The sequence below is a fragment of the Cottoperca gobio genome, chromosome 13, assembly GCF_900634415.1.
Source record: "Cottoperca gobio chromosome 13, fCotGob3.1, whole genome shotgun sequence".
In the NCBI taxonomy this organism is placed as follows: Eukaryota; Metazoa; Chordata; class Actinopteri; order Perciformes; family Bovichtidae; genus Cottoperca; species Cottoperca gobio.
The window spans coordinates 11,532,645-11,557,800 of NC_041367.1; the positions used below are offsets into that span (position 1 = coordinate 11,532,645).

At 42.6% G+C, this 25,156-nt stretch overlaps 1 protein-coding gene across 2 annotated transcripts in view; it reads right to left on the reverse strand.

Annotated features, from left to right (window-relative positions):
- The window catches only part of npas1 (neuronal PAS domain protein 1), a 39,092-nt gene extending 29,455 nt beyond the window's left edge, over positions 1-9,637 (reverse strand). Inside the window, exons 1-2 of one of the 2 annotated variants that reach the window (XM_029447018.1) lie at positions 9,513-9,577; positions 8,908-9,147 (exon numbers count right to left, since the gene is read on the reverse strand). The gene's annotated coding sequence lies outside the window, so the exon portion shown is untranslated. Of the gene's footprint in view, positions 1-8,907 lie in introns of both variants that reach the window. The other variant, XM_029447019.1, reaches the window with a different exon arrangement.
- Positions 9,638-25,156: the final 15,519 nt, after the last annotated feature.

Sequence of the window (25,156 nt, forward strand, 5' to 3'; positions counted from 1 at the left end):
CAACAATGCGATGTTTGATCAGAATGCAAGAATTAATGCAGTTCAAACAGTGCACTAAAGGCTCACTAAACAAGATGAAGAGTCTACAGCTATTACTATGTAATACAGCGGCTCTGTGAGGCTTTACTCACACACAGCAGTGCTTAGACCTTAATGCTAAAGTCAGCATGCTAACATGCTCACCATGACAATGCTAACATGCTTAACATTAGTTTATTACCAGTAAACACAAAGTGCAGCTGAGGCTGATGGGAATGTCATCAGTTTTAGAAGTATTTGATCGTAGACCAAAGTATTAGGCATTTAAATGTTGCCCTGATGATGGCACTACAGGAAAATCAGGGGATAACCAAAGTCAGTAGGCTAAGCTTCATTCTCTGGGCACCATGGATATCTGTACCACATTTCGTCACAATAAATGATATACTTAGTCTGGAGCATGGTGGACCGACCGTCATTGCCATCTTTAGAGCAATACGGGGAATAGTACAGAACATATACCCTGCTCTACACTAGGAGATAACTTGGGCTGGGTGATACATAAAGTGACAATCTGTATCACAATCTATCATCATAGATTAATAGATCTTCACTGGTGCATGTACTGTTGGCCTATTAGATGGTTAACTATATGGTAAGTCATCAGTGGCTGTTATAACTATTTAAAATTGTATTATATGGGATTTGCACATTTAAACCAGTAAGAGACTTGATTAATATTCCAGCCTTAGGTTTAACCTCTTCCCTTGGGGATTATATTGACAGAATATTTTATCAAAGGTTTGTGTTTAAGGCTTCATTTAACTACAGGAAACCTACATTTCTTCCTCTCAAGCTGCCAGGCAGCAACATTGACAGTCGTCTTTTCAGAGAGTCTGGTGAAGAGACAGGGTCGAGGAGAGGGCACATCACCTCTGTCTAACAACTTCACCTTTGTCACCTTCCCTATCTCACCTGGATAAATGCACTACATGCCAAATTAGGCTGCGTACAGTCAGGCGGAGAGATCAAAAGGAGACACAGGCAGGAAACAATTTACCCTCAAATTTTCACTGCCTCACAAACACACACACACACACACACATACACAGCCTTTTTCCGTCCCATACCTTAATGTTTATCTCTTAATTGACCCTATCTGTGCTTATCTAATCTCTCCCTCCATCGTTCTGTCTCAAACTATCTCTCCATCTCTCTCTGCGTCTCCCTCTATCTGGGCAGACACAGGGGCGTAATGGACAGGGGCCTCCACAGTAATTATTCAATCAACCTCATAACCTTGTCGCAGGTTGGGCGGCCCATTAATGCACTCACCCAAATGGACCCCGCCACTTTGACTGCTAATGCTCCGGCTAGCTAGCAGCACAACATGCTGAATGTCAGAAGTGTCATCTAGACAGAGTGTGAAACAATCCGCTCAATAGAGCTGAGTCGACTTATTCTGTAATGGCACAGTGGGAAATATATAGAAAAGGAAAGTGTGACATCTGAAAGCACTGGGGTAAAAAATATACTGCGCCCACAGCTGGAGAGATCAACCTGTATCAAGTGTGACCGCAGGTGTTCGCAATGTGTTGCTGCAGTGCTACATATTCATAAACGTGGTGTATATTGTGTGTATACGAGTGTGTGTTTGAGACCCCTACCCTATAGAGCCGTGCTTTCTTGGCACGGTCTCAGCAGCAACAGAACGGAGGGCACTGCGGCGAGCGTTCACAGTCGCTGTTTGCCGTGCATTTTCTCTGGCTGCTCACTTGGCTCCCGCTCTGTTTATTTTCAGCAGGGACGTTTAATTAGGGCCTCCAGCTGTCAGAGGTTCGTTAGCGTGCCCCTCCTCTCCCCGAGGCACCCCTCCCTATAGGGAGTCAGGGGCATCAGGCAAATGAACACATTTAAGTCAAACAGCACGCAGACAGACAATAGCCCTACTGCCATGCCACCAGCTCCCCTAGGTAGAGACATGGTTGTTTTATGCCTCATCTCCCCAACCCCTGGGGCCCAATACAGAGTCTGGCCAAGACTGTGAATGCAGAGGCAGAGGAGCTCTCATAGCCCACTGGAGACCATATGCACAATGCGATCATACAGAGGTGAAGGGCAGGACCGAGCCTATGCAATGTACAGTTTACAACAGAAGGAAGAAGAGATTTTTATGAATTTTGACACATTACTAATCTTAATTTTAGAAAAAACATGCATATATTGTATCCTTAACTATTATTGTTACATCCCTGGGGTTAAATTTGAGAGCTGAAATTTAAGAAATTGTAAATTATGATGCATGACTAACCAAAACAAACTTCATACTTGTGAAGTTCATTAAAATGCTAGAGCCTTCTCAAGTGAGCTGGAGAAATGCTCACATGAGGCCTCATGCCGAAAGCGATAGAAGAATACATTTACTCTTATTTTTCTTTGTATCCATGATTTGTTCTTATTTTCTTAGCACCCATTGATTTCTGGGATTCACCAATGTTTTTTTAATTTTTTCTCTTCTCTCAGGTAAGTGAAGTTCTACGAGGGATCGAGAGCACTCTTACCATTATAAGAAGAAAAACATTTCATTTTCACAGACCACAAAATGTTTGTCCGATGCAAGGACACATAAGTTTTAAATTTGAGGAACATAAAAGACTTGTGATAATCATATCATCAAGTTTAGATTATTCTATGTTTTAGAGTAATTACAATGATTGGATTATTAAATGTATTTCATTGATCCCAATTACTGTCGCAATATACAAAGCCCTTGGATGATATTGCATGCAATCAGCTTCTGAAGGTGTGCTTATGAAGTTCTTCTTCTTACAGCCTTTTCTTTGATGGAATCTCTGTCATTCTTGGGTATGTGCAAGAGTATTTACACACGGCACAACATCTGCCCGTATACAGTGTTTACGAGGCGTTACCTATGCTAATAATAAACAATCGGCCACAAGCCTCCAATTAATGATCAACTGGGATTCATCATTCAGCACACGTGGGTAAAAGCAGATTTTTCGAAGGAACGTTTGGGGCATCTGGAGTTAGGATTAGGGGTTTTAACCTAACCCTTCACTTATTGTTTCTCTTAACAGGAAGTTATGCGAAAATATAAGAGAATTTTAAGGGATCATTGCTGAATGAGGCCGATTGTGTCATGTGAAACAGGACCCTGGTTTGGTTCAGGCGAGTCAACAAACATTAAAAAAGCTGGTATCAGATTTCACCTAACAGGAGAACTGTGTATAACAGTCATCCTGGTCATCTTTCACTGTTTAATCAAATAATAAAACCCGCCTGTTTGCTATCCTCGGCTCCAAAATGGTGCAACGAGCTCCCCATTGATATCAGGTCAGCAGAAAGTCTCCACACTTTTCCGTCGCAGACTGAAAATCCATCTGCTTCGACAGCACCTTGGCCAATAAGAAAAAAATACGCATTCTTATTTCTGTATGTAGCACTTACATTGATTTGTCTTATTTGAAGCTATTGCACTTGCACTTAAAATGATTTCACCTATTTGAAGCTAATGTACTTGCAAGATTCTTGCCGTTCTGAGTATCCTCGTGATTGTTTGCACTTATTGTAAGTCGCTTTGGACAAAAGCATCAGCTAAATGTAATGTAAGAATCTTACTGAGAACAGTTTTTAGACACCTCTCTTCTCTTATTCCAACCCCCACACGTCTTAACTCTATCTAAAGGTAAAAGTGGAGTACACATACAACTGCGATGTAACATATTCCTGTGAATAATATTTTATCAAAGAACATTCAATATCATGGAAGATGTAGAAAACATGGTTGGAAATAACATGAACAGAATATTTGATGTAGCTAGTTTTCTATCTTTTCCTTTCATGTTGTTGAGTAGTTGTAAATGAGTGTCTGGAGCATCTAGCGAGATGAAGTTTGGTATTCTGGTTGGAGGGCTGAATACTACTTATCATGCATTACGGCCCTGGTTGGACCTCAGGATTTGGAAGTCAAAAGACTTTTTAATGTACAATTTTTCAGCCGCTGATCAATCGACAGCTGCTGGACATGAAGACCCCCCCCCCCCCCCCCCCCTCCTCTCTCTCTCTATCAGTATTCCATATTCTGACTCGCTCGGCATTCTGCTTCCGTATCGGCGCGCCGGCTGCAGTTGACCTTGACGACTCTGGATCATTCCCAACTCAAGGTTCTCTCCAACTCTCAAGGGCCTTGGCGTCCCTCCCTTCTCTCCCTCTCCCTCCTCCACCCCCTTCGCCTCTCCCATCATCCTCACCCCCCATCTCTCCTAACCCCCTCTTTGCTCCTCCCTGGCCCTTGCCTGGGTCATTAATTATCTAATGGAATCAATACAGCGTTAGATTGGACCAGAGTGACCCCGCCCGCCCCCAGGTATCTCTGCGGTGATGAGGAGGAAGAGGAGGGTTCGGAAAGGGTGTAAAGGAATGATGATAACAGCCTGTGTGAGGGAAGCAGCGTCGTACAGTCACAGCGTGGACCGTCCCTAAACTGGAAGAATATAAAATAAAGAGATCCACGATAAATAAATGATTAGAGAGGGGGAGAGGGGTGGATGGAGGGCGGGTGGGGGAGGGAGAGAGCATAAGTTGAGGCGGAGGGAGGCAAATCAGATGGTAAGGGAGAGAGAGAGAGAGAGAGAGAGAGAAATGATGGACGGATGAAGACATAGATGAAAAAAAGGAGAGAGAAAGAGATTTGCTAATGTTCACCCTTGGTAATCAATATCTTTCTCCTCCTGCTCTTTTATTACAGAGGGCTTTGGTGAGCGTTGCTTTGATGTCCACTCCTCACGGGTGTGGAGCTACGCAGAATTCAATCCATGCCTGTCATAATTACCATCTACCTCCGCTTGAGTATACACAAAAGAAATGCTCCACTTCACCTGAGCTGTATTAAATATGAAGTAGATAGTATGAGTGTACAGATTCCCAAATATTTACAAGAAAAAGTACCTTCTCTCTAGAGCTCTCCAGTGATTTCCCCCCAAATACACTGGTTGTCATTCCTCGCTCAATATCAAAAGTAATGAAAAAGATTTAAGCAGCACAACAAGTATAATAACTTAAGGAAGGATGCAGGCTTTATCCCATAAGCTGCCTTTTTTTTTTAAGCAATACTGTCCCTTCTTTCGAACTTAAAGGAGTAACATGGTCCTTTTTGTCGCTTCCTGGAGCGACCAGATTTATAATTTAATCCAAATAAAATGTTAAATAGTATGCAATGTATATGGTTGCACAAAATATAAAATCTTAAATGCTTTAACCCTGTCTTAGAAATTAGCACAATGCATTCTGGGGTTACTTACTTACTGGGGTTATACGAGTGATAATAGGGAAACAATTTCAACAATTTCAACTTTGTATAAAGAGCTAAAATTGTTAACAACTAAAAATGTCTAAATACAAAAATAAAGAACAAAACATCTAACAGTAGATAACTTTGATCATCTAAATAGAAATGCATAAAGGAAAAGAGTTTAGTCCATCAGGAAGTTAACCATTTATGACCGTTATGATTTCTGCTTGAAGGGAAAATCCTGGGTCAAAACAACAGCTGCAATCTATCCGGGGGTTAAATACCCCGACCTCGATGTAAGGCAGGGCTAAAGTTGACTAAAGTGGGACTTACAGGAAAATCAAAGATAAAAGCTTCTTATTTTCAGCACTTTTACAAAAGGAATCCTGATGTGGGAACAAGTAAGTATAATAATGTTAATATTCCTATACAGTGTTCCCAAAATTGTAAAATTGGTGAACAAAGAGGGTAGAAAGAATGCAGAAAGTTCTCCCTCTGACTGCGGAAGAGTCAGCTAAGTGGATGCAGGTCTCTATAAGGCAGAGGATGGTAAATCCACTCCCGCAGGCAGAGACCACATCAGCACTGACCTCCAAATAACCACAGGCCAAAGCACAGCATACAGGGTCACTCACTGTTTCCAACACACACACACACACACACACACACACACACACACACACACACACACACACACACACACACACACACACACCAATCCGTGTACTGAATAGCAGGACTTGAAAGCACACTCTCACACTCTCATTCTGCACACCAGCACAGAGATGTCCACATGCTAATACAGACACATCAATTAGCATGGTGCAAATGTCAGAGTTCAGGGCAGATTTAAACTCTTGATAAGAGTTGCACAAGTTGTGTAGGTGTCTTGCAGCACACTGGGGAATCCAGGCTGCACTCGTACTATATTCCAACACACACCGCCCGGAGCTTGACACTTTGTTTGACCATTTCCAGATATATTGTTAATTTATGTAACTTCCGCTTTATGTCACGGCATAAATTAGAGAAGAAGAAAGAAGAAGAAAGAGTGATTGTGAGGAAGTTTTGCACCTGATCTGACGTTTGATTTAAAGGAAAGTGACTGTGAGCGTGGATGCCTATACATTGTGTGCACGTCACTAAGTAACTGCATGTGTGTGTGAGCGTGTGTGCACGCAGCCTGGTGGATCCCTTCAGGCCGGCGTGTGAATGACAGCAGGGGTTATGTAAGGAGCCACAGCGGGGCCGGAGTGGACAGTCCGACCGGAGATCAGGTCAGCAGAGTGTGACACTAAACACATCTCCCTGACACCGCGCTGACACCCTCTGTCACAGACCCACACATTGTCTGTCAACACTCCTCACACACACACACCCGCGCGCACGGCGAGAGCGAGACGTGTGTGAGCGGCTGTCTGTCAACACACCAGACACTGACCACCTTAGTGTGTGCGTAAGAGAGCAACAGAGAGAGACAAAAATATCAAGAGAGGAATAGGAAGAGGAAGGGAGGGAGAGGTGAAGAGTCTGTCTACCTGAGAACTTGTCAATGACTCACGGAAAGTGACTGTCTGCTTCTGTCTTCCAACCATTTATACGTAACTGATGTTAAATTATCTACTCATGAGATTATTATTCAGCCAAAATGAAAACAGAAAATAGAACTAACAGGCAAAGAGAACCAGATGTTAACCTCACAGCATAATCACAAACACACATCAGCGCTCATCTGTGATGTGGCAGCAATATATAAGTGTCTGCCCGCTCGTAGAACAATTACCTTTTCTTACTGTAAATTTATTTCAACTTTTCATCTGCCGTCTTCAAACGGCACTTTGTTGCCGACATTCTCACTTTCACAAAGTAATCCAAGTCAGGGTCTGTCACACAGCCGCCTGCTGGCATGAACCGCAGCTCCTTAAACCCAAAAGCCGAAGAAGAAACCCGCGTCTGGGTCTAATAAAAAGGCCTAAACGCGGGTCACGACCAAAGCGCCCTTCACATGCAAGAACTGGAACGGATCGAGAGGCTTAGTGGCTGACTGGGCCAGGGTATAAACTGTACCACGGACATGTGATGACACGGTTTGACCCTGTGTTCGTGTCAGTGTTGCTGCATACGTGCATTGCTGCTGTATCCTATCTTTATCGAAGGAATGCCGAGAGTGAAGTAGACATTTTTAATTAAAAGCTGGAAAAAGAGTTAAACAAAATACTGATTGCTAAAAAGAAAATGGCAAACAACACAACAGTATGGAGAGTAACTCTTTTACTAATAGAAACACTTTGACACCTGAGAGAGTAACTCTGTACTGCAGGTAGTTATTTGGTTTGAATTTATCTGAAGCACCTGCTATCTCAGCAGGTGTGTGTGTGTGCAAATGATGCTGCTGGAGGTGCTCGAAACACAGCAGAATTTATAGCACAAACATGTGAAGCACAAACATCTCTATATGGACAGACACAGACACACCTTCACATTTTGCACACACATTTTCTCCTTTGTTAAATAACTGTTCACCTATTCTGACTTTTACTTCAAGGGACAAGACTCCAACCACAATAACTGCAAATTATAAGATAAGTAAAAAGCCTAAAAACCCCAAATCACTCTGTGACGGTTCGATGTTGTTTACGTTACAGCAGCAGCGAACACTGTGCGTTTGTCACAGTCATTCTGTCAATTTGGACCACCTGCTGCAAACACCCTGAAGGCACCGAATGTTACCAAGCCAGTAAACTGTGACCAATTCGGACACGCAGATGCTCACTTTCTGCCTCTACATCTCAAACTACAGCACGCATGCAAACACACACACACACACACACACACGCAATTTATCAGAAAGTGGTGGAGCGTTATTATTGCGGTCATTCAGCACAGAACATAAACATACGTAATTATGAGTCTTATCTGAAAGATAATGAAAGATGGGAATGTTTGCAGTGAATCTAGAACTTTGTGTAAAAGAAATAACATTACTTTCCAGGAAGAGCAAACATTTGGTCTATATATGTGATCAAATAAACATCAATAGTAATTTATAATGTATTATAAATGTATGTTTTTATGCTAAAATTATTTTTCTATAATCAAATGTACAGTCAAAAGACCCCAGTAGGTAGAGGAAATGTCCATTTTAAAACAAAACATTATTTTATTCTCATTTTATCATTTATTTAAGAAAAAACACATTTTCTACTCATTGCTAATGTGCACATTTAGTTGAATAAATATCATAATTGTGTAATATTTCTGTTCTGTCCTTCATTAGACTCAGCAAAAAGTTATCACCGCTGCATTCATGCTGATGTTTTATCTCAGAGACAGAAGAAAAACTACTTCAGGTATATTAGCAAGTTACAATAAAACTGTCTCCCACATGATTTCATCTTCTTCAAGATGTTTTTAAAGATACGACAATAGATTGACACATCATTTTAAACTGACAGCAAAAATCTGATAAAGGATGACAACTTTATAACTGTGCGTACATTTATGTGTGTCCAGCGTGTGTGTGACAAAATCCAGCAAGAGAGCGAGAAAGTGTGTGTACACTCATGCAAGTGCGTGTGTGTGTTGACCGTAAGTTGTTAGATCCATTATCTACTCACCTGACGGGCATTTCCAGCGTTCAGTCTGCTGCTGTTGATCTGATCCACTTTGTCTCCCTCCTCCTCCTCTTCTTCTTCTTCTTCTTCTTCTTCTTCTTCTTCTTCTTTTTCTTCTTCTTCTTTTTCTTCTTCTTCTTCTTCTTCTTCTTCTTCTTCTTCTTCTTCTTCTTCTCCCCTCCGGAGCCCCTGCTCTGCCCTGGCGGTGCCCCCCCACCACACCACCTCCACCAGCACCTCGAGCTTAAACACAGCAAACAAACACTGTGTGTGTGAGCCAAGGGGGCTGGGACGGGGGGCAGCGTCAATCCCCTCACTTTCACAAAAGCCGTGGCCGTGCAGCCGGACACATCGTGGACTCCCGTTGCAAAAGAGTGTGTGTATGTGTGTGTGTGTGTGTGTGTGTGTGTGTGTGTGTGTGAAAAAGAGAGAGTGAGAAAGAGAGAGAGAGAGAGAGAGAGAGAGAGAGAGAGATTATGTGTGTTCGTGTGTGTGTGTGTGTGTGTGTGTATGTGTGTGTGTGTGTGTGTGTGTGTGTGTGTGTGTGTGTGTGTGTGTGTGTGTGAGTGGAGCTAGCTGATGTAGCTCTCCTTGGCTCTCAGACTCACTTCACCAACACTCTGCTCCGCTGCTTCTTGGAGATGGACTCGGATTAGGACACAGCCAGTGTGAGAATCTCTTTCTCGCTCTCTCTCCCTCACTACGTCTCTCTCTCTCTCTCTCTCTCTCTCTCTCTCTCTCTCTCTCTCTCTCTCTCCAGCCGGCATGCTCCCTCCCACCCTTCCTCTCTCCCGCTCACTCATTCACTCTCCTTGCTGAGCTTCTTTCTTTTCATTTCCTCTTGGGAAAGCCGTGCACACCAGTTGTCTCTGCCTTCAGCTGCGATCTCTCTCTCTCTCTCTCTCTCTCTCTCTCTCTCTCTCTCTCTCTCTCTCTCTCTCGCTCTCTCTCAGTCACTAGTAAATATAAAAGGCATGCTTGTACAGCCCCTCGCCTCAGTCTCTCTCTGGCTCTCGCTCCCTAACTCGCTGTGTCTCATGCTTTCGTTTACCCCCACCTCCCTGTGCCCCCCTCACTTTCTTTCTCACTGTCAAAGCTGCCTTTCAAATGCTGATTAGCAGCCAGAGTAAAAGACAGAGAGAGAGAGAGAGAGAGAGAGAGAGAGAGAGGGAGACGTAAAGAGGAGGGATGACTGAAACAAGTGGGAGATTCCATCACATCCACACGTATTGTAAACTGTGACTCCTGTCCCGTGCAAACACACACACACACACACACACACACACACACACACACACACACACACACACACACACACACACAAACTTGTCAGTTAGGAAGACATCACGTTGACTTACATTAATTCCTGGAGACTTACCATAATCTACCCTTAAACAAAAAACATGTTTTAACAATAAAAGTTAATGTTTTAACCTTTTGGGAAACATATTTCTGTCCCCCAAACTAAACTGAAAAAAAAACCCGGTAACACGTTCAGATATGCGGTAATGCCCCAACAAAGGCAGAGAAGACGACTAGTAAGCTAGTAAACATGAATGTAAACAATGCTGAATTTAAAATACTTTTGAAGAAATCTGTTTTATGATGGAGGAAATGCTTTCAACACATTTGTCAGAGCTCATCTCAGGGGTACACACAATGCGTTTTGGTGAGTAACACTGAACAAAACATAACTTTTGTTTGTTTACAGGAAAACTCTGTCGGGCACCTTTAAGACTAATATCTTAGCCCATTACAAGGGGACTGAGATCATAGTCTTAAGATGCCGTTTGGAACTGGGGCAGGAATTTGATTTTAATACGTGAGCGCCTTTAATGAAGCGTGATTGGTCCTTTTAAATTTTGGGGGAAAAAACATTAGATAATGAAACAAGTCTGTCCGAGGCAAAGTCTTCTGGGTGCTGCCCTTACTTGAGAATAAAATAAAATGTTGGCCTCTCTTAGTGACTGGGGTAGGGGGATCGAATTAATGGTCTAAATTTAAGATGGGTTCTGCTAATAAATGTTTAAATTCTGCTGCCTTCCCACTATTAAGTAGTCTATAAAGTATGTATGTACTGTATGTACAACCTATAGTCAACATGTGCTCAGACGCACATGCACATGCGATCACAGATGCACACACACACATGAGAGCGTATACGTGAACAAATAATCACACTCAGAGACTCACTCAAGTACTCTCTCTCCCACAAATCTCCCTCCCTCCTTCCCCCCTTCCCCCCTTCCCCCTCTCCTCTGTTCGTTCCCCTTGCCCTCAAACACTACTCAGAATATTGATACATCACCCCCCTCCTCCTTTTTCGCTCTCTCTCTCCCTCCGTCTCTCTCTCTCTCTCCCTCCATCACTCACTTTCTCTACTGAATACTGATAGGCTGTCTACTCCGTGGTCTGAGTTTCAAATCTCTCCCTCCCTCTTGCTCCCTCCAGTCGCTGCAACTACTACAAAAAAAAAAACAGCAACATAAAGGAGGTAATAGCAGAAGTTAATGCACTGAGGTAGACATAAATTCACTTAAGTACCATTTCAGATTATGTCAAGCTAAAAATGGGCTTAACATTGTGGAAAGGAGGAGAGAGGGGTGACAGAGGAGGGTGGGGTGTGGTGGGGGGGGAAGTGTTGCTTTGGTTGGCTGTCTTGCTAGCGGAAACTGGCGGAGCAGCCCCGTGCACTATAGTGAACGGGCGGCCGGCAACAAAAGAAAAAAGACGTGTGAAAAGTTCAGGCAAATGAAGACGCATTCAGTGTTTTTGTCCGACTCCCTCCCTCCCGCCTCATTGTTGGGTATGTCGACTATGGTGCGGCCGAGGGGGGAGAAGAAGGGAATGAATGAGATCGTCAAAGAGTCCCAGTGAGCCCCCTCCACTTCACACACACACACACGCACACACACACACACACACACACACTCACACACACACACACACACACACACACTTACACACTCAACAGCTTGAAACAGCTGAGAGCAGGAGAGAGCGACAATAAGAGAAATAACAGACAGAAAATGTCCTGCTTTTCTCACATGGATGGGAAGGTGGAAGGGCCTTTCAGGGTTTTTGTGTGTAAAAGTGTATTTAAGTGTAAGTGTGTGTCTGTGAGGGAGAGAGTTTGTGTGTGCCTAGTCTCTTTGGAGGAGGCTTTCTGTCTGCATTAGAAGTGCAGCACGTCTGAGACACTGGGAGAGGGAGTGTGTGATTTTGTCCTCCAAGTCTTCCCCAGGCGTCCTTGAAGGAGACTTGCAGGGAATATCTGACTCTGTGTGTGCGTGTGTGTGCGCGTGTGTGTGTGCCCTCACAGGCTTAGTTTACCGGAGGCTTGCCTCGCGGAGTAGTATTACAGGTGTTCCCTTCACAATTCAGGGTGCTCCTGGAAGTAACAAAAAAACTACAACCTCAGGCTGCAGAAGTAACGCGGCCTGATAGATGAGAAATGTAATTGAATCGAGTGGGTAAATAAGAGTATAAATCCTTAGTCAGTGCGTGTGTGTGTGTGTGTGTGTGTGTGTGTGTGTGTGTGTGTGTGTGTGTGTGTGTGTGTGTGTGTGTGTGTGTGTGTGTGTGTGTGTGTGTCTGCACATGCGTGTGGAATAGCGTGTGACGACTGTTGCAGTCAGCGAGACAGTCACACCCATGTCTGGCCTTGTTTCTCCGCCTGTCTTCACATCCTATCGGCTGTGGTCAGTTCAATGTAGTGACAGAAAACTGCCTTTTTCAGAAACACAGTTCAATGAGAACATTGATAGAAGAAATACTCAGATCACTTAGTTGAATAAAGTAGTGATACACATGGAAAATACTCGATTACAAGTTGTACCAGCTAAATATAATTAAAAGTAAAACGACTCATTCAGCAGAATAGCCCTTTTCAAATAATTAATAATAATAATAAGAATTGTAGGACGAGCTAACGCTTATTTCAACAACTGTATTTGGGTAATGTAATCTATATGGTAGAAGCATCATATTTTAGGAATAAATAACTTGTTTTGTATGTAATCTTAATCTGCAAAGTAACTATAATTGTCACATATGTCAAAGATGTGTAGTAGAGTTCAAACTACATGTATTCTTCTGAAATAGAATAGAAGTATAAAGTAGTATAAAACTTATATACGGAAGTAAAGTACAAGTAACTCTAAGTGCTACTTAAATATATAAAGTACTTTATATATACTTTATTTAGCACCTCCGACAGAAGCCACAGAATGAAATTGATCTTAAAAGAATGAAGGGACATTGAGCGTAAATGTTCATTTTGGAAGCAGCAGTTTAACAAAGTGTTGACTAATACAACAGTGATGCCCAAGCGCTGAAGATCATGAGAGCATGAGATGTAAGTGGACCTTGAGTTAAGATGTTTTTTGTCAAACAAATGCAAATCTTTCATGTTCATAAGTGACGAGCATTTACTCAGAGAGCTTCAATCAAAACTTTAAACTGAGGTCAGTAATCCTAAATGACAAGGAGAACAACATGTGGAAGTTTAATGTTAAAGATTGATCAGATTTACTATTTGTCTTCTGAACTTCTGAAAGACCAGGCTACATCACAAATATACATATATTGATATTTGATTTTAACCTACAGTAAACTTAATGTACAAAAAATAAAAGAAGTCAATATTTAACCAATAAATCGAAGATCATTATCAAGTTTAAGTTGGCCCAATATTATTCTAACTCTTGAATAATTAAGAGATTTTTGTCCTTGAAAGTCAACTAGAAATGTATACATTTTTACAGAGGCAATTTAGAGATTGAGTCCACCAACTTTAAGCACTCTTGGGGAGAAGACCAGGATGTAGGTGCAAGATTCAGTTGTGTTGTAGCTGATCAACTGCTGAAATACCCTTAAATCAGAGGGAAGCGTAACCGTGATACAAATCTGTTTAAAATCATGTTTGTCTTAAAAGACAATTGATGGCATTATAACGATGCAGTCATTTCTGCAACATTTTAAATTATTTGTTTTCCTCTGACATCCGTTTGACGAGAAATGTCTCCCGTAGCTGTCACTGTAAGTATTTTCATAAGACTATGAAAATTTAGCATAGCGGAACACAACGTTTTATTCCCCTTTCTCTCAGCAGCTCACACAAATGATGAGTATAAAAGGGCATTTAAAGATAACTACCATAAAGTAGATAATATTCCAAATCTATCAGGCAATAATTCTTTGAGGGCATGTGGCCATTAAGGAGCCATTTCGCCTTTTGTTGAGTATGCTCCTCCATATTTCATTGAGATGCATATCTGCCTTTCACACTGTCTGCCTGCTCCGCTATTCTCTATTCAACAGTGACCCATTGCTCCCTGCCATACAATCCTTCACCTTTCTGGGCTTAAAAGTAATTACCACTTTAATTTGCTGTCCGCTTTTGTGCATGCCTGAGTGTATCTGTGGCTGACTGGAGAGCTTGCTGTGTGTGAGTGTGAGTGTGTGTGTGTGTGTGTGTGTGTGTGTGTGTGTGTGTGTGTGTGTGTGTGTGTGTGTGTGTCTGTGTGTGTGTGTGTGTGTGTGTTGGTACATGTATGCAATGACTTCCTGAATAAATGTGAGTGGAGATGAAACAATGAGTTGATAATTTATTAGATAGACAGAAAATTAACGGGCAACAATCGTCTTATATCAAACTAAATTAATCACTTACATATTATTATAAATAAAATATATATATATAATATATTTACTGTTGGACTGAAACATTTTTTTTTTATAATTTTCGGACATTTCTTAGACCAAACGGTTCAATGAGTTGGGAAAGTAATTGACAAATTAAATGTGAGTATATGAAGGTTTTGTGTGCAATTAGTGTTTGTGTACATTAACATTTGTATGTGTGTAGAAATACAAGGAAAGTGTGTGTATATCACTTACACACAAAAACAATTGTGTAACCATGTGCATATTAATCTGTACATGTGTGTACTTAAAAGTGCATATAAATATGTGTGTTTTTCTATTATTCAATATGTGTGTGTGTGTGTGTGTGTGTGTGTGTGTGTGTGTGTGTGTGTGTGTGTGTGTGTGTTTTTATGGTTAGCCTCCCATTGGCCCAATTACTCCAGAACCAAACCCCCTCTGCTTCCCTGCTTCCCCCTAAAATCCCTCACCCCACTCACCTCACAGTCCCAGCGGTGGACCCCCCAAACACCCCAACCTTCCACCCCCCGCTCCGCAGCCCCGCACGGCCAGATTGTCCATCACAATACACCCGACGCCTCACAGGACCTCCACCACCTCTACTGTACCTTCTGCTCCCCTCATTTCCAGAAGTCCCACTAAATTACTCCATCTTTTGCTACCCCCCTCTCTCCTCCCATATCTTCCCCCACCTCACTCCTCCATTCTTTCCCCCTCTGCCCTCCCCAGTCCCAGGTGAGCTGACGACACAAGGAGAGCAGAAACACTCGCCGAATATTAATGGTTTGATCTGAATATTAATAAACCATGCATCTTAATGATCTTTAAAAAAAACAAAGAGCCAGAGTCGAACACTACACTGCCGGCATACACACACAGAAAGGCCGACGCACGCACACACAGACACGTGCGCGCACACACACACACACACACAGACACACACACACACACACACACACACACACACACACACTGAGCTGAACTATCTGTCCTGCACTGTGTAGATTAGTTAAAACAGGGCCTTATCCTCCAACCTGCTGTTTAAATGCTGAGCATCACGTTCAAGACAAATGTGTTGTCTTTTTTTTCCTCTCAGTAAATGAAGACACCTCTCCTTTCCCACGTCCTTCTCCTCTATCTCCTCCTGTTGCTCTCTTCATTTTCTTTTTATCTCCTTCTACTCTTTTAGTTCAGGCAGCCCTCCCTCCCTCTACCTCTCGCAGTAGCCCCATTTCACCCCCCTCTCTTCCTCTTTACCTACTCCCTCCCTCTTCTTTCCCCCCACTATCTCACCCTCTCTCACTCTATCACTTTCTCACTAGATTACCCCATCTCTCCCCCTCTCTCTCCCAGCCTCACCTACTCGATATTCCAGCCTTGTTCTCCTGCAGTCTCCAGCACAACTTTCTGACCCACTTCCTCTCTCCTCCCTGGCCCCCTGATCAAAGCCTGCAGGACGGCATCGCCTTGGGCAGAGGAGAGGGAGAGCGCGAGATGGGGGGATGAAGGGATCGGAGCTGAGCGAAGAGAGGAAGAGACAGATAGAGAGGGGATAGAGCGGCACGAGAGAGAGGGAACAGAGAGATCACAAGGACGGGAAGAGGAGCCAGGTGCCCTCTCAGCCCAAGGACAAAAGCTCTTCCTGGCTGATCACACACACACACACACACACACACACACACACTCAGCAAGTCCTGTCAGCGCCGTCATTCCTGGTCATGTACGTTATGTGTAAAGACAGCGTTGACATTAATGTGGTGTGATAAAAAACACAATTTTTTTCTGCAGCTCAAACCCCCAAAACAACTCAACTTTACAAGTGATGGCCATTAAAATTCAACAGGATGTTTAATAAATTACACTTTCAGATTACATGTTGTCCCATCTTGTTATTCTGTTTTGCATGCAGGCGTTGCACAGGCACTGACAATGTGTATCTGTATCTCAGCAGGTGTCAGTCAGAGTGTAAACTTCTTTATAAAGTCTTTTTTTTGTCTTAAAGCCTTGTTTTCTTAAAACAGGTGAAGAATATCTGCATGTGGAGGATGAGTGAAGCTTTATTTCCATAAACAAGTTGCATTTTTGTTGATTATAGTGCCGAAAACTGCCTTCCCCTTCCGTGATACAGACACTCACTTTACAAAATTCATAATAAAATGATTAGCACTAACTTGTTCTAAAAAAAAAAAAACAGTTTTAGGAGTCAGTTATAGACTTGATAAGATGGAGATTTCTTGAAGTGCACAGCTTTCTTCTCTGTGGAGTCGTTATAATTTTAAGAGTCTGGCTTTGGGATGTAAGGTCTGTCCATCCCAGTGGCCGTGTCGGTTGGGCAGTTGGGGCGGGCGGAGAGGATGGAGGAACACCAGCCCATTTGTACCCAGAGCGAGGTGGCGTGTACTTTAACATTCCCCACGCATCCCGACAAAGAGCACTAATTATAAATAAATTAGGGACACGACACGGTGTGCCACAGGGGGACCAGCCAGAGCAGTCACAGAATAGAGAGACTGATAGAGAGAGAAGAGGGTGTGTAAAAGAAACAGAGAGAGGTAGGAGGGAGGGAGAGGAGAAGACAGAGAAGAGCAGACAGGAGAGATTTGGCAATGACATAGAGGAGCAAGTAGGAGAAGAAAGTAGATAAGAAAATAGAGGAATGGAGCACGGGGAGGCCTGGGGATATAGAGGCAGAGGAGGGAGGGAGTGTAAGCGAGCGGGTATACAAGGCCTGAATCCTCAAAATATAGCTTGAACATACATCTGCTGCCAAAAAAGGGACAAGATTCTCTCTAGATGACGGAGGCAGTGCAATATGTTTGAACAGAGATAGAGAAAGGTGGCAGGGAAATTAACAACTAACATGAAACAGAGGAAGGCAGCGTCTTAAAAAAAGAACCAGATACAAGATTAACTGTACAGAAAGAGCAAAAAAATAAATACAAAATCTGCCCCTCATCTGCTAGAAATGGATTTCTCTTATTTTAGAAGTAAATAATATCAATCGGATTAAGTAAATACTGTATAATACAATAATCATAAGGTGGTGATATCTAGCAGAGTGTTCTACACACACTGGTAGTCAACACTCCCTACCTGTCACTCACTCTTATCTGAGATGACTTGTCAACCAAGCAAGTGTATGTCAAGAGACTGCCGTTTGCGTGTGTGTGTGTGTGTGTGTGTGTGTATGTGTGTGTATGTGTGTGTGTGTGTGTGTGTGTGTGTGTGTGTGTGTGTGTGTGTGTGTGTGTGTGTAGAAATAAGAGATCTGTTTCTTTAAATCGGCGTGCACACGGGTTTGTGTGTTAGCGGGCGCACCTGTGTTTGTTTGTTGCGTGGTGTGTGTTTAGCGTAAATGTGAATGCATGTGTGCGCAGGGAGAGAACCTCGCCACTATCTAAATGGATCGCACTTCAGAGTGTGCCGCCATTTCTCAGAAGCTGCCATCTCCATGCAGACAGACAGACAGACAGACAGACAGACAGACAGACAGACAGACTGGGCGGGGGTGGGTGGGAGACAGGCTCAGCCGGCTTGCTCCACTCAAGGTTATGTCCTGCCTGAAGTTGAGAACTGATGACTGTCGCCACAGCAAGAAAATTAAACGGAGTTCAAAAGAAAAAATAGCCGTCGTCTTTACTTGCGGGCATTTCTCCGTGTGTGATGTGAATGTCTTAAATGATGGAAGTTAACAACTTGCCTGGACGATAAAGGCAGGAGACATTTATCATCTCCGAACAACTGCTTTGTGTCTCTTTTTTTGGGCTGGGGGTCAGAGGTCAGCCGACTGTGACACAGACAGGTCGACTGACTGACCTGCTATTGGCCCCTGACATGGCGACCCCCCCACTGACACTGCGGTAGCCATGACTACTGAGCTGTAGACAAATATGATGTCAGTATAAGACGGGCAGGGGGTGCAGGTGAGAGGTCAAATAATAACTCATCTATGATTCTGTTCAACACACATTCACAACAAATCTCCCATTAAAAATCATTATTTTCCGACGAGAAGATGCTCACTGCGCCCGATTTGCAAAAGCAGCCTGTGCAGTCGGATCAGCAAAGTGCAAATAAAGTAAAATAAAATATAAAAGCGCCAGGGTCTCCATTATCAAAGTCTATGCTTGTGTCTATAGTCTCTAAACTTTCTGCACAGAGGAGAGTTAAAGAAGAAGAAAGGTAAAGAAGGGAGGGAAGACAAGAGAGGAGCAGCTTGTTGCATTAGCATTCCACCAGCAGAGAGGCTGTCTGTTTGCCTCTGGCAGCAGCCGAGAGAGGGGGACACACTCTGCATCCTCACACAGCTCGTCTATCTCTCCCTCTGTCACTGTCTATCTCTCGCTCTGTCTGTCTCTGCCTGTCTCTCTCTCCCTCGCTCTCCCTAAGTCTGTCTGTTACATTTCTCCCTCCACTCTGCCACTGCCTGTCACTGTTTTTCTACACTCTGGACAATTTTCCCTGCAGTCTTCCCGTATCTCCCTATCACTCTATCTCAGACTGTCATCTTTGTGTTTATCTTTCTCTCCACTAATTTCTATTTTGTCCCCTTTCCCTTCACATTATTTTCATTCAAGACCTCATGTGTCCCTCACAGTCTCCCCTAGAAATTATACCGTCTACTACTTAGAAAACTGGCTCGAGCCATGACTACCAGAAGTGAGTCATGAAGCTACGTAGTGTATCACGATGTTGGCAGGTAAGTGTGTGCACTAAGTAACATAACATATTTATCCTTCAATAAGGGCAGACATACTGTATAATAAATACAGAGTCACACATGTACAAAAAAAGCATTTTGTACACCGTTGCTTCACTGCTACTCAACACACCCGAGACACGGTTTCACAATTTATTTCTGTTATAACCACCTCATTAGATTCCATTAAAATGGTAAATGTAATATAGACAAATTGTGAGGGTTAATCTGAGTTTAAAATTAAATGCCACGACAGTGCCGTTGAGTCACACACACGTGTAGATGCAGTCATGCAGGTCAGTGTTGCAGGACGTCAGCTAAGTGCAACGCTCTCTCTTTGTTGCCATGGTGATTTTAATACACACACACACACACACACACACACACAAGCCTTGACCATTCCACGCATGCAGATACATCAAAAGCAATCCATTAAATAGTATCATGTACTTTTTTCAATTATTCATTGAATGTATTAAAAGATGCATTTTTGGCATTAATAATTAAATGTAATTCCTTCTGTAAATGAATACAAGAAGGAAAATGAAAGAGCGCCGCCAAACCAAAACGTCTTCTCTCAAACTGCTCCGAAGACTATACTATGTTGACTTTACAGCCTCGTCTTTATCAGAAGACGCCAGCACGTGGACACATGTACTGTGTAGAACATAAGTAGCAGGACAGTGATTACACTGTTTAGGTTTTGTACTCAGAAATGAGGTGAAATTAAGAGCTGACCTTCAGCTTTATGCTTTAATGGTCATTAGGAATCATTACAGTTCAGCAGGACAATGAATATAAATATATGGACGAGGCAACTAAGGAGTTTGTGGAATATTATTGACTGGCCCAGTTAGTCACCTGCAAAAATCTGCCAATCTCCGCCCAAGAAACGGTCGTATGCCATTGCCATGTACTGTATATGTACACATTTCTCCTCATAAGGGCACAAGAGGCAGGAGCTGGGACCCGATTCAAGCCCAAGGGAATTTTGAGAAATGACACCCCGGTCCGGCCCACTGTGCATTATTCACTTTTTATCAACGGCTTTGTACTTATATTACTTTTACTCTATTTAATTATTGTGTACTCGCCACTTTACTTTCTTCTTCTTTTGCTGTAGCAAGGTAAATGTCCCCGTCGTGGGACTAATAAAGGATTTCTGATTCTGAACCTGGTGGGGCAGAGACTCAAAGCTTTAGTATGAAACCAAAAGTCAACGTTGAGTTATTTTATTTATATCCGTAACTTAAATAGAGTAACAAATGTACTTATTTTGAGCCAAACCGTGATGTTTTACTAACCCTAACAAGGTGGGCTTTTTGTGTTTAAAACTGCGACCATGAAAGAAAATACGTTTCTATGTACTGTATTTTAACATGTGCAATTCCTACATTAAATAGGTAAGGAAAGGGCTAAAGTTGCTACACTATCCATCTGCTATGAAATTAAAGTTGAACGTAGTTTTAATCAGATAGTATTTGTTTAATTTAAAGTAAAGTAAATAACCTGAACACAGCACCTTTATGGAGCAGACGCCACAAGGTGCTTTAGAATAATATGTAAAACGACAGACGTAGAACAGACATAGACACAACATGAGAATGAAAATATAAACAAATAAGAAATAAAACCAGTTCGGAGCCAAGACAACACAGATGTGTCACTGTCCTACTACTTACAGACTGCACTGTTTGTACAGGTGTGTGCACCTAGTTGACTTGAATTGTCAAGAGAGGAGAAAGTGTTTTTCGACATGTCAATATCCAGTCTGTGTTCTCTGCCATGAAAGAAGTCAAACACTTTAGAGAATTCAACTTTTGTCAGCATTTTCTACCTGCACGCGTGAAAGGTAGCGCCTTGTGAATATCCAGCATAGTTTACTGTCATTCTCTCGCTGAAAACAATGAACATTTGCTTCGCTATCAACCGCGAGGCGCTGCAAAGTGAACGAGGCCTAAAACACTCTCAGACATGAATGCAAAAAAAAAGCAAAAAAACTTTAATGAAAACATTCAATCACGATAGAACTAAATTACCATATCAGTATGATGAGTACTCGCCATAATACTCTGATGATTACTCTGCTTTATCAAATTTAATTAGATTATAAAGGCTTAGCCTCCGAATAGCTGTGGGTAAGTAAATCATGTGCCATTCAGGAGCTGAGCTAAAGCCAAGCCGACTCTGTAGTGTAGCCACCGAGACAAAATGCATTCAAACAAATTAATAGTCCATTAAATAAAAGCAAAACTCTGCCAGCTTATAGTGCCTTAAAAGCATATTAGCATTAGAACAGGATAGACACTCATTTGTCTCGTAAGAGAGTGTTTTAGCAGTGAGAAACTCGGGGATGAATGAGCAAACCTTGTGATTATTTCTTTACATACATGTGACAATCTGCTGGAGGTCTTTATCCCTAAGGTGCTGTGAGTGATGGTTCGAGCTAACCCTTACATGATCAATTCTTTCTTTTCTTCCCCCCGTTCTTTCCTTTTCTTACATTGTCACTGGAACTCATCCCTCTCATTTAAAAGGTACTGTATCTCCCTTGTCTCAATTAATCTCACTCTCTCCCTGTTTGCCCTTCCGCTTTTCCACTCCCCGCATCCCTGCATCCATCTTGTTCCTGCCCTCCCCCTTTTCCCCGTGGCCCAACCACCACTCTGGTATTCCCAAAGTCATCTGCAATCAGACATCTTCAATGGATTAATTACACTGTCCTCACACAGCTTGATTGAACATCTAACATCTACACCCCACGTCCTCAGACCCCGATGCTCCCTCCTCACCTCCACCCACTTACAGACCTCGAACGCTTTCTTCTTCTCGCCCACTTTTCATCTCGCTTTCCTGCCAACTCTCCTTTCTTTCTTTCCTTTTTTTTTATCTCTTCTTCCTCTAAACCTCTACCTTCAACTCCAGACCCCACCCCAACCTCCTGTCCTCTGAAGATGACCACATAGTCGTCCCCCTCTTCTCCGGGCTAGGGAGCCTTTGCTAATTGGACATCGATTTGCAGGGCTCCCCCCTGAATATCGGGATCACACTAATTGAAGAATTAACTTAGGTGAGACTTGAACCTGGAAAAAGGAAAAGGGAGAAAGGCAAAGACAGACAAAATGCTTCAGCTTAAAGAAATACAATAAGGCACACACGGGGGGGTGCATCCAGGCGCATGCTCGGGCGCTCACGTACAAAATGGGGAAAAAGATGTGCGAGGGAATCAGAGCTCATTCAAAGATGTATGGGTATAGACGTTTTGTCCACATGGTAGGATTCACAAAATGCTACATTGATCATTATTATCTGATTTAGAGTAACTCTAATCAGCTTCCAATAACGTCCTTAACAAAACAAGGAAAAGAGCAGAGGGAAAATCAAACACACTTCTCCAGAGGAAAAGTTTAACTACCAGCCTATCTTTGCTGATTTTTGGCACACAAATACACAACTCCTCCCTCCAACATACACATACACTTCACATCAATCATGGATCCCAGACCCTAACCCCAAAAGCAGAGTGCTGCTTTGAGTCGTTCTAAAATCATGATGGATGACAACTTCCCAAAGCAATCCCTCTGCGTGCCAGCATCATTTAACTAAAGGCATCAACCTGCCCCAGCCAATACCACTCCTCTGTTTCCCCCGGCCTGAGAGCGCCGGACCCGCCGTTCAAAAGCACTGACATGATTCTGAAAAGAAATCCTCCAGAGAAGACATATGAAGGCTGCCACAGAAGAACGAGCTTCACCCAAGTTTGTGATCATGAATCTGTATTGTTTCCCCTCCCTTTCACGAGCGGTGAAGACGACGAGAGACGAGATTGTGAAGAGGTTAAGCTGACCTCAGGCTCACATGCTTTGGAGCAGGCTTACCCTGGAGTGTGAGATGACAAAACATTTAGTCCGATCTCACTTGCAGCGCGCTGACAGGCTGAAACAAAAGAACAGCCTCGGAGGAATTTAAAATCATTGAATGAATGTCAATTAATTTCACAGGATGGACTTGAATTGATTAGAATATAAAAGAATCTTTCTTGAAAGCAAAAGGGAATTGATGTCCAAGGCCTTCAAACAGCGAGAGTCGGAAGACAGAAAAACGACAAAATGAAAGAAAGACGGCTGATCTCGTGTGTATGTGCGTGAGCTCAACAGTGTTGGTGCCAAGGTGCATGTGCATGTGCGAGTGTGTGTGTGTGTGTGTGTGTGTGTGTGTGTGTGTGTGTGTGTGTGTGTGTGTGTGTGTGTGTGTCTGTGTGTGTGTGTGTGTGTCTGTGTGTGTGAGCTCAGCAGTTGTGTTGCACGCTTGGCTGGCGGGGTGTGTGTAAAGTAATTAACATGATAGCCTCCCTCTAAGCCTGATAGCCTGTTCCCTGCAGCGAGGTCGTTCAACAGACACCAACAGACACCTGAGCTGCGTCTCAGACACAACCCTGCAACGCATCTCTAATGCAAACACACACACACACACACACACACACACACACACACACACACACTCTAACCTGTTCAACCCACATATACCTGGTACCAACAAATACTGGGAACATACAGCTATCAGCAGAAATGACATGGTACATGTATACCTGTCAGCAGCACGTTGCATGATGGCTGACAAACTGTTTATTCACAAGAAACTGACGTTTATTAATACACGTTGCGAATCATGCAGAAAAAATGCAAAATATATATTCAAGAGATGTGGAAGCAAGAAAGAGAGGTAACAAGAAATGCAGGGAGCTCATACCTCCGCCAAGGCTACACAAAATGTCTCTAAATATTTTATTTTAATAACAGAAAGTGTTAAGGCAATTTTATTGCACCTCTGGATCTTAACTAAATGAGACATTCTGATATATGTGTTTTCTTCAAGGCGGTAATTATCAATATGTTTATAATAATGTGTCATATTACAATAGCAGTGATAGTGAACGTTCAGACAATTATCAGCTGAATCTGCAGCTCCTCTTGCTGTTTACAGCTTTAAGTATATTTCAGCACTTTGTTTGGCTGTCTGGCCTGCAGATGTACTGTTTTGGTCCACTCTCACCAGTCTCACCGTTTCTTTTTTGTCCAGAGCTGACAGCTTAGTTAGGACCTACGGTGAGCATAGTGGAGCATTTAGCAGATAGAAAGCCAGATAGGAGTTGGTAGAGCTAAATGAGATTGAATATTGGACCAGGTGACCAGAAACTCAACATGAATGCTAACTTTGCTCTGTAACTGCCGGATGTTTAAATAAGCAACTGTTTCCGATCAGATCAACTTAAATAATAATATGTCAATATTGTGTATATAACTTGTTTGTGCTACTCCCGAGTGTCCTGAAAATTCAGTTATTAGAAGGTTTAACTCTTTGTTGATCACCTAGATTCTGTATATATTATATAGAATATTAAAGCTTTGTACAAAGATGGATGATACCAAGTCAGACTCATGACCGGTGAGTTATGGCCAATTAAAAGTATAATTTCCTGCAGCACCACCTTCTATCAAATTTAGCAAGATTGCTTGGAGTTAAGATGCTCATATTTTATTTATTTTATCTTAAATGTGGTTGCAATTTCACAATGCGTTCAAGGTTTATGGCAGTTAAGATGGCCACAATGTGGCACTGGGCCAGGCCAATACTGCAACATTTGTCTTGAACCAAGGAAGAAAGGTTAAAGTAGTTTATAATTGGCTACATAGTAGAGCTCTCTACACCAAAAACCAATTAGACCTTTTTTGGATTATATGATTCTCATTAAATCTGTTATGCAGATTTTGATCCTGCTAACCAAAAAACAAAACACACATGATGGGACAAAAACACTATGAGACATTCTATATGACGGCTGGTAGCCAACACAATGCTGACAATATAATTTCCCTCTTCTTCATC